Below are 8,366 nucleotides of genomic sequence, written 5' to 3'. Positions count from 1 at the left end.
GAGCTACTCACAGGTAACCAGAAGATCCGTAAGATGTTAGTGTGTGTTTTCTCCTTGGCCCTGTGGGAGACTGTAGGGAATCAGGCTCATTCTGTGTTCGGAGTTCTTGGTCTCAGTGGGTTGTGAGTGGTTTTGATGTAACAAGACAATGTGTCCCAAATCCTGGAACCAAGGATATTTGGCGCACGGGAAGGGGGAGTTTGCACCGATAACGATGAAGGGGTTAAGGGCTTTCAGTTTGTTTTGTAACCACCAGAAGCTCCTACCTCTAGAAGGAAATACGAGCTTTTATGGGGTGAGTCAAGGATGCTGGTTGAGACAGGACAGTGAAACCTGTGATTTGGGGGACGCTGGAGAAAGATCACTGACTCTGGATGGAAACAGCTGAGCTAACTGGCGTCCAGCCACTGTGTGTGCTTAGAAAAGGCATCCATTGGGGATGACCTGGATTATGATCCATTTCTGATACAACAAATACACAGTGAAGACCTACTCTGTGGCAGCTCTATGGTGAGCACAGTGGGCATAATTGGCTTTTTTGGAGCATACATTTCGGGGAATTGTCATCTGTCTCAACGAAGGCTTCTGGTTGGCCATAGAACTCGGTGCTTCTACCAAGAATTTACAGAGAAGCCGAGAAGCAGAGTGAGATTTTTAAATATGGGGATGTGCTGGCTTAATACTCTTCATGTTTCACCATTACTTCCAGATAAATATGGAAACTGAGAACAAACTGAGGGTGGATGGGGCATGGGGGAGAGGGGATAGTGGGTGATGGGCATCGAGGAGGGCCCTTGTTGGGGTGAGCACTGGGTGTTGAGTGGAAACCAATTTGACAATAAACTATACTATAAAAAAGAAAAATAAATAAATAAATAAAATTATTTAAAGGTCATGGCCATGCCCTTTAAGCCTTGCTCGATCGGGCCCCCACTGACCTCCTCCTCATCTTGCTCTGTGCTGGATTTCCTTCAGTCCATGATATGGGTCACCTTCTTTCCCCTGGAGAGTCATGGCACATGCTGTGCCCTTCACCAGAGAGGGTCGACCTCAGCTGATAGGTCTCTGTGTTTACAGAGGTCTGCATTGTCCATATGAGCTTGTAGCCGTCATTATCAGTCTACATGGCTTCTGCTCTTCTTTCCCCTAATTTTCATACAGATGAATGTAAGGCAATACTATCATAGAATCCATCAGTGATACCCGGAATATGACTGGCGAGAGTGGGTGAAAATGTATAAATAAAATAATTATTAAAGCCTACAAATATAAGTACCTTTTTTTAAAGTTTATTTATTTATTTTGAGAGAGAAAGAGAGAGAGAGTGAGCCAGCGGGGAAGAGGCAGAGAGAGGGAGAGAGAGAATCCCAAGCAGGTTCTGCGCTATCAGCACAGAGCCTGATGCGGGGCTGGAACTCATGAACCATGAGACCACACCCTGAGCTGAAATCCAAACTCAGATGCTTAACCGACTGAGCCACCCAGGCACCCCTGATTTCCCTTTAAAAAGTCCTCTAAANAGAGAGAGACACACACACACACACACACAGAATCCGAAGCAGGCTCCGGGCTCCAAGTTGTCAGTGCAGAGCCTGACACGGAGCTCGAACTCACGAACTGTGAGATCATGACCTGAGCTGAAGTGGACGCCTAACCGACTGGGCCACCCGGGTGCCCCGTATGAAGACTGTCTTTGCTCATCTCTAACTCTCCACACCTAATGGATTTCTTGCTCTTATAAGCAATGCAATGTATTGTTGCATAAATAAATGAGCGGCCGTTATATGAAAAGACATTTACAACTGTTGTTGACCCAGAGCTAGGGATGAAGTCTAATAAAAATAAAATCAGGATTGAGAAGTTCTCATCTGGCTAGAGAGTGTGGTCAAGTCCTGAAAGATAAAGCTTGATAGAAGTAGAAGCTGGGGTGTCTGGGTGGCTCAGTCGGTTAAGCAACTGACTGTTGATTTCAGCTGAGGTCATGATCTCACAGTTTGTGAGTTCAAGCCCCACGTCAGGCTCTGTGCTGACGGCGTGCGACCTGCTTTGGATTCTCTTCCTCTCTCTCTCTCTTCTCCTCCTTCTCTCTCTCTCTCTCTCAACAACAAAAAAAACTTTTAAAAAAGAAGAAGAAATAGAAGCTCAGTCCGGCACCCAGATTAAAGGAAAATGGGGGGATATTTGAATTTACATGAGTCTTGGACTTGTAATTAATTACAAGTTCAATGTCGTCCATTACTATGAGGCTGTTATTACATATGATGGTGCAAATCCTATAGTCCAGGGGGAGTAGGAATCTTCCTCTTGACTCAAGTATTTGTCAGATGATACATGGTATGCTATCCATCTCTCTGGGTGACCTTCCCAAGAGTGATTCCAAAGGCAGTGAACCAGTGTCGAAAGGGGCCTTGACCTGAAGGTATATTTAACAATACTGATGCGAATAAGAATGTGTGACCTGAAGGCTAGGGAGAACGTGATCTGAGTTTTCACATATTGGAAGCTGTTTGGTTCAAGAGGTGTACAGACTCCTTTTGCATTGCTCTAGATGGTAGAGCTGGGAACCGTGAGTCATGATCACATCGTACCAATTTTCATCTTGAAAATTAAAAAAAAAAGTTTCCTTTTACTGTTTATTTACTTTTTGAGAGGGACAGAGATGGAGCACAAGACACAGAATCCGAAGCAGGCTCCAGGCTCTGAGCTGTCAGCACAGAGCCCAACATGGGGCTCGAACTCGTGAATTATGAGGTGGGGCTTGAACCCACGAACTGTGAGATCACGGCCTGAGCCGAGTCAAGAGTTGGACGCTTACCTTTCTGCACCACTCAGTTGCCCCTTCATCTTTAACATAAAGAACTTTGTAGGTGAAGCTCCCCAGGGCGTCAGCACGTTACATCACAAAGTAATCTGTTCCTCGCTATTCACAGGTGTCTGCACAGAGACTGGGTGACCGTTTGGTAAAGACGTGGTAGGCGTTTCCTCAGATTTGGCAAAATCGTTTCGTGGGGCCCAGCGCAAAGTGAACATGTGCGGCTCCTGCCAGGAGCAGGGACCACGTGGCCCCCCACCCCCGCTCTGTTTGTGTGACCGCCTATGGGTGCAGCCTCTGGGTTAGGACATGCTCCACACCCGGTTGGGGGTTAAATGGGAAGTTCCTAGGAGTCCCTGGATTGGGGATTGCTGCCCTCCTGCCCTTCCCCAGGAACAGCAGGGCATGAGTGGGACCCCAACTCTCTCCTGGGGACAGAAGGCGATGGTAAAAGGCAACCTTCCATCCGTTGATATATCTCCATCCAGCAATCTATGGGTGGAGACCTGAGGGAGGCAGCAGGACAGGAGTCCGTCCTGGGGAGAGGCTGGGAGGCCAGGGGGGATGTGAGACCGAGTATGAATCAAAGCTCCAACTCCTGGAACCTGATCCCTGGTCCCATCAGACTTTACTTACAAACTAGTAATTCAGGGGCGCCTGGGTGGCTCAGTCAGTTAAGCATCCGGCTTCGGCTCAGGTCGTGATCTTGCAGTTCGTGGGTTCGAGCCCCGCGTCAGGCTCTGTGCTGACAGCTCAGAGCCTGGCGTCTGCTCTGGATTCTGTGTCTCCCTCTCTGTCTCTCTCTGCCCCTCCCCTGTGCTCTGTCTCTCTCTCTCTCTTTCAACCTCAGGCAGGCGCTTCTGAGCAGGGGAGTCCATACGGCTGCCTAATGAGCTTAATGGATTTTGGCATGAGGTCTTTCCAGCATAAACAAAGGAATGCTGTTCTTTGGTCGTTGGAGAGTCTGGTTGGGAACAGAACACAGAGTTAAAGGCATAAACCTGAGGCCGGCCCCAGCAGGAGAAGCTTTCCTGCCTCCAACAGGTGAACAGACACTTCAGGAAAGTGGGTTGGATGGAGGTCCTGCTGTGTGAACAATCAGCCCGGCGCAGCCCAGACATGCGGAGGCTTGAAGGCGGAACTGTCATCCTCTGAGCCAAGAAGAGACAGTGACATGTCACCTGATCTGGAACCGAGACAGACGTCCTCTCCGTTTTAGGGATTCGAACCCCTGCTCACGCTGGGGAGATCGGTTTCCTCCCTGATAGTGCCTGAGCACACAAAACATCCTTCTTTCTGCGCACATCGGGTCCTTTTGCGGCTTCCATCTTTGCCCCTAACATCCACTGTGGTCTCTTTGGCATCTGCCCGATGATTATTAAGGAACTACCTTCTCTGTTAACTCTCCTGGGGACATACACGCAAATCACACTTGAGATGCCGCTGTCAGAACTCATCGAAGCGACGAGCACGGAAAACACGAATGTCTTAAAAAGCAGCAGGCATCACTCTACCTGGCCCCCCTAATAGGGAACAAAATAGTTGTCTCCACACGGCTGACCCGATCGCCCTCTGCACCGTTATTTGTTTCTATTTATTCCTGAAATATTTTCCTGCTATCTCATATGGAACCGCTTTTGAAGATTCCTGTGACCCACAGCTGGGAAATTCTTTCTTTGAAGTGCCCCATTTATTTATCTTTTGTCAGTGGCAGGCTCTTTACACTCAGACATTTTATACTTTTCACAGTTATTTCAAAATCTATTTTGTTTGACGCGGAGTCAATTTATCATTCGGCCCACATTCCTCTTCCTCTTCCCCCTCGTTCCTCTCTCCCCGGCATTCTGCTAAGTTCATCAGAGTGCTTCTTTTTCTTTTTTTCCTCTTTTTTTCTCTTCCTCTTCTCTTCTTTCAAGCTGTATAGTGGAGCCTCGAAAGATACAGAAAGTCCACTGCTTTCAAATGTTCATACATCTGGGTTTAACGTGGACTCTACTTCGGCCCAGAGTTTGCAGAAGTTGGGGGCTGAGGTTTATACATCTGCCTTATAAGCAGACCAGCCGCTCTCAGACGTAACTCTGAAAGTGGGTGGCTCACTGGAAAATACCAGCTCGATGCCATTTGGATTCAAAGAAGCTTCTGTGGTTGGTCTGCTGGGTTGCTAAATAGATTCTCGTGGGCGCTGTCGATGCACCAATTCTGCACATGGCGGAGACTTCTATGGAGTTGTCTAGGTGTGGGAGAAACGAGGATGGGCTGTGGTTCTGAGGCTGTGTCAACGTCAGCAGCTACACAAGAGGGCTTTGTTTCCAAACACAGTTTCACTGAGTATTCCCACTTTTATTGACATCATCAGGAAAAAGGCAATTTGGCATGACGGAATCCCAGACAGTTGCCATTGGGTGCTTTCTCTCATTTGATGGCGGACATAGTGGGGACTCGGCGGACATCGCTTAATCTGTTCACTGACTTGTGACTACTAATGAGGCAAATGACACCTCGGATTGTATGACTCTGGGGCTAATCTCCTCAATGTGTTGTGTGCACATCAGGACTCCTCTGGGGTCTTTCTTTTGATTTTAGAAATCTTGTAAGAGGCTCATTGCCAAAAACAAATGAACAAACAACCCCCCCCCAAAAAAAAAAACAAAAAGCAAGAGAAATGGTGCACTTAAAGAAGGAAACCTGGAGTATATAATGAGGTGAAGTAAGGGAGCTGTAAAATGAATGGTTTAATGGGAGAAGATGGGAAGCTGGGCCATATTGGAAGGATCAAGGGAGATCCAGAGGCTGTCTTCAAATATTTGTGGGTGTCTTTTCCATGCAAACTTCATGCTTCAAAGTATTCCTCTGATCATAGAAGTTATAATCCTATATATGGGATATTTCAGAAGAGAATATAAAAGAAAGCCAAAAGTTAATTTTTTTTTTTTTTTTCCTAGGAGAGAGAGAGAGCGTGAGCAGGGGAGGGTCAGAGAGAGAGAGGGAGTCACAGACTGAAACAGGCTCCAGGCTCTGAGCCGGCAGTCAGCACAGAGCCCGACGCGGGGCTCGAACCCACGAACCGCGAGATCATGACCCAAGCGAAAGTCGGACGCTTAACCGACTAAGCCACCCAGGCGCCCCAGCCAAAAGTTAATCTTAAAAAAATATTTTTCTTAACATTTTAATTTATTTTTGGGAGACAGAGTGCAAGTTTTGGGGGTAGAGAGAGAGGGAGACAGAATCAGTGGCAGGCTCCAGGCTCTGAGCTGTCAGCACAGAGCCCGACGCAGGGCTCGAACTCACGAACTGTGAGATCATGACCTGTGCCAGAGTCAGATGCTTAACTGACTGAGCCACCCAGGCAACCCTAGCCAAAGGTTAATCTTACTCCTTTTACAATATTTTTATAAAATGGAATTACAGTGCATATACAGGTCTTTTGATTAATCCTATTTTTATCTTATACCAATAAAATATATGCCTATTATCCAATGTAAATATTATAGACAGATATAATATAGGAACTGAAATCCTCCCATATCCTGGCACCCCTAATATAAGCAATGCTCACAGATTAGGGGGTCACTTCCTGACATTTTCTGATGCAGTGAAACCTTAGTTTGTGAGCATAATTCATTCTGGAAACACACTTGTCATCCAAAGCACTTGTCTATCAAAGCAAATTCCAGGAACCATTGGCTCAGTTGTGATCATGTGACGTTCGGTGTCACGAACTACTCGATGCAAGACCTTGATCGTTTGTCAAGTTAAAATTTATTAGAAATGTTTGCTCGTCTTGAGGAACCCTCGTGAACAAGTTACTCGCAATCCGAGGTGTTACTGTACATCGATTTGTCCGTTTGTTTCATGCTCATGTCCCCACACTGCGATGTGAACTCCGTGAAGAGAGGGACACATTTGGTTTTACTCATCTGTCGCCAGCATCTAGAGCAGCATTTGGGCATACAGAGTGCATTCAGTCAATAAATGTCGAAGGAATGAATGGGCACAAAAATGAATTGCTGCTAACTTCTCAGAATCGGGTCTATATGTATAAATACTATTTCAGATCGTTAATCATATTGCTTCTCGACACCTGGCAAAACAGGATGCTTGTTTAGTTAAAAGGAAGAAGAAGAGAAAAAAAAAAAGATAGGAAGAAAAGAAAGAAGGAAGACTTTTTTTTTCTTTTTTTTTTTTTAAGAAAATAGGTAGGAGAGCACCTGGGTGGTTCAGTTGGTTAAGTGTCCAACTTTGGCTCAAGTCATGTAGTCACGGCTCATGGGTTCAAGCCCCGCATTGGGCTCTGTGCTGACAGCCCAGAGCCTGGACCCTCCTTCAGATTCTGTCTCTGTCTGTCTCTTACCCTCTCCTGCTTGTGTTTTCTCTCTCTCTCTCTCTTTCAAAAATAAATAAAAATTTGTGGTACCTGGGTGGCTCAGTCAGTTAAGCACCCGATTTCAGCTCAGGTCATGATCTCACAGTTCGTGGGTTTGAGCACCTCATTGGGCTCTGTGGTGACAGCTCAGAGCCTGTAGCCTGCTTCCGATTCTGTCTCCGTCTCTCTCTGCCCCCCCCACTCTCTCTCTCTCTCTTTCTCTCTCTGTCTCTCCAAAATAAATGAACATTTTAAAAGTTTCAATAAAAATTTAAAAAATAAAATTAGGTAGGAAAAAGAGTATATCATGTAAATTTTAGTTAATTTACTTCTAAAGAGGTCTTTTCCCATTTTCTCCATTAGATTTTCTGGAGGAGCTTAGGCTAATCAACCGTAGGGGGCTAATCAATATGATGGCATATTGATTATTTTGAATGGAAGCTACTTGGGAAAGAGTCAGGGCCAATACACCCAGACCCTCCTCCGTCCCCCTGAGCAGGAAATAAATGTCCCGTGTGGAAGACACCCTGTCTATACTAAGAAGTGAAAAGATCTCCGTCACCAGAGACAGGGATTTGAAGGCTGAGAAAGCTGCAGAAACCAACCTCATTACTTTTTTACCAGTCTAGCCCCTCAGCTCAAATTCTGCTTAGAATTCCTTACCAGTTCAAGTTCCCAAATATGTTTTCTTTATCCTGCCAATTCCTCGCACATTAATTTTCTCTTCTTCTGACATGTATCAAATCTGCCTGTCTCTTGGCCTTATATTTTTTTGGGTCTAAAAAATGTAAGAAGTCTCAGAGAGGGGCACCTGGGTGGCTCAGTCGGTTGGGCATCAGACTTCGGCTCAGGTCATGATCTCGTGGTTTGTGAGTTCGAGCCCCGCATCGGGCTCTGTGCTGACAGCTCAGAGGCTGGAGCCTGTGTCTCCCTCTCCCTCTGCCCCTGCTCACACACTCTCTCTTTGTCTCAAAAATAAATAAACATTAAAATAAATTTTTAAAAAATCCTATAGAGTGTGTTTTTGTTCATTCCTTGGTGTTTGCTTTCTACTTGTATTGGCTGTAACTTGGCATCTAAATACTCATAGTGCAAATATCCATTGTGGGTTGTGGTTTGATTGATTTTATAAAATAGTCCTCTTACTTTCACTTATGATTACCATTTTCTACTTTGGCTGCAGCAGAAACT

Source organism: Crocuta crocuta, unplaced genomic scaffold, assembly GCF_008692635.1.
Source record: "Crocuta crocuta isolate KB4526 unplaced genomic scaffold, BGI_CrCroc_1.0 scaffold139, whole genome shotgun sequence".
NCBI lineage: Eukaryota > Metazoa > Chordata > Mammalia > Carnivora > Hyaenidae > Crocuta > Crocuta crocuta.
This window is presented reverse-complemented; position numbering follows the sequence as displayed.